The following is a 2503-nucleotide window of genomic DNA, read 5'->3' on the forward strand; positions in this document are numbered from 1 at the left end:
GGAGAAAGAAGCGGGCCTGGAAGAACAGGAGGAGAGCAGAAAGGTGGAGAGGAAATACAGCGCAGAGGATAAAGGTGTGGTAGAGAGGGAGTGGCAGTGGGAGATCATCAAGAGAAAGGAGGCAGCGAGTGGGAACGGTCACCGAGGGAGGAGTGGGGGAAGTGGGTAAAAAGAAAGAGATAAAACAGAGTGGATGAAAAAAAGTCAGCAGGTAGTAATAGAGAACTAAGAAGCAGGAGAGAGGCGGGAAGTGTAGAAGTGAAGGGAGCGGTGGATGACGCAGAGTGCAGTTTGGGGCCGTGCGACAAGCAAAAGGAGCGATGATGAAGTGAGATAAGGCGACAGAGAAAAGAGAAAGCCAGGAGCCAGCCAAGCTCCTGAGTGTGTTTGTACAGCATCTGGCGCAGCGGGCCCCCAGTTTGGTGTCAATCATTGCTAAGAATTATCGATGCCGTTTTAAGGGGGTGGGGGATGATGAGAAAAAGTGCTTCCCGGGGCCGGGAGCGACCCTTTGGCCCTTCATCCCCTTCCACCTGCAAACCACCCTCCCGAGTATGCAGGGTGACCCTCGGGAGAAAGGGAGCCCCTTTTCTCCCAAAGAGCCCAGTGGCTTCAGGCCGCCCCGCAACCCTCCCGCGGCTGCGCAGAGCCAGCTCGGCGGTGGTTGTGCAAGGTGTGCAAGAGCGTGTGCGTGGCACGCGAACGGTGGGAAGGTGCTGGCTGCGGGGCCGGGGAGATGGGCTGCTGAGGGCAATGCACCGAGAGGCCTGAGGAGCCGTCCAAGGCGTGCGGGGCCGTGGGGTGTGTGTGTGTCTATGTGTCAGTGTGTTTCTGTGCATTTCTAGGCTGTGCCTGTTGGAGGATGGAGGACACGCGTTCCCAAAGCAAGCGCTTTGCGTGTGCTGGGGGAGATTTCTTGGGGATTTGGGGAAGGATAGGTGTGTTTGTGTATTGTCCGGATAATGTTTGCCCCCCAGCACCTGCAAGCAGTTCGAAGTTTTTAAAACCGTTTGCACTTTTTAAGACAGCGAGTTCTGCTAACGTTAGAGTCGGCATCAGTTATTAGGCGCAGGAAACCGTTTCCTTCCCCACATCCCCCTTGAAAGCCGGAGGAATGCTCCTAACCGGCTTTTAAGAGGCCTTCTAGTCCAAGACTCGAAGTTTCAACCACGAAAAATGCTGAGGGCAAGCGAGAATCCCTTGAAGGAGGGTTGACAGCAGAGCTGCTGACAGGATCTTAATATTATGATACCACAGATTCCGTGAGCTGAAATCAGGGCATCTGGAGGCTTTGGACTGCGTTAATCTTTAACGCACTTGTTCTTGGGAGAGCGGGTTTCAGCTCTTTTTCATGAAAATTTGTTTCACTTGATAAATGCACTCAGATTTTAATGCAGCCGTCTACTGGAGAACTGCACTTTTCCACCAGGCGAAAAAAAGAATTCCATCTTCCATTAACACGATCACTGGCTAAATGTCCAAACGCTTTTTATTTGTCTTGCCACCTCCTGTACAAGTTAGCAGTTCTGGTAGGGCGAAATGTCCCGTTAGGAGAGAGCGATAGGGCAGGAGAAGGGACAGGGAGTGCAAACTGCGAAGAAGAGGCAGAATAGATAATTCAATAATTCAATGTCAGCTGGTAAAACTTGGAGCATGGGGGCTTTGGATCACAGTTCGGGCTGGTCTTTGCCCCAGCAGATGTCTCAGCCTCCTTTCCCGCTGTTGGAAAGAGGTGATCTGAGTACACCCAAGGTACTCGCATCCGTTCTTGCTGCAGAACATTTCCCTTTTAGTCCAGCAAAAATCCATCTTAAAAAGTAAAAGCACTGACTCCTGAGCGTGTTTTCTTAAAAGACTTTTTCTTGGAACTCGAAAAGGACAGAAAATAAGAAGGCAATTGAGGAAGGAGACATAACTTTTACCTCTATTTTTTACACCCTGGCAAAAGTACTGCAAACGCGCCGGTGAGCAGACTTGCGCACAGTTTATAAACTCAGACTGAAACAGGAGCTCCCCGATCTGGAATACTTTTCTCCTCTTGATCTGACGGCCGCTTTGCTCCAGCACCACCCGGCGCCGGCAGGAGAGGTGCGGCCAAGGGGCGGCGCGGGGAGCCACCGCCGCGGTAACACCCCTTGGGGGAGGCTGCTCCTCGCTCCTCGTCTCCCAGCCCCCTTTGGCTGCTCTAGAGAAACGGTGGGTAGATCTCCCGCATCCTCAGGAAGGGTAGTAAGGAATTGGCTCCGCATGCAGGCTGGTAGAGATCCGCATACTGCAAAACCCGAACAAGCGGCGCGCAGCTGCGGCTCAGGAGGGAGCTCCCGGCGCAGGGGCAGGCGGAGGCAGAGCGTCTCCTGCCCCAGCCCGCTCCGAGCGCGGCTCCCAGCAGAGCCCCTCCGTGCCGGCGCCAGCCCGGGCGGCTCCCCGCAAATCTCGCCCAAAATCCGAGAGAGCCACCCCGGGGTGTCCGGGGTACCCGGGGTGTCCGGGCCGGGCTCGCTCC

The sequence above is a fragment of the Apteryx rowi genome, unplaced genomic scaffold (assembly GCF_003343035.1).
Source record: "Apteryx rowi isolate R43461 unplaced genomic scaffold, aptRow1 scaffold_611, whole genome shotgun sequence".
In the NCBI taxonomy this organism is placed as follows: domain Eukaryota; kingdom Metazoa; phylum Chordata; class Aves; order Apterygiformes; family Apterygidae; genus Apteryx; species Apteryx rowi.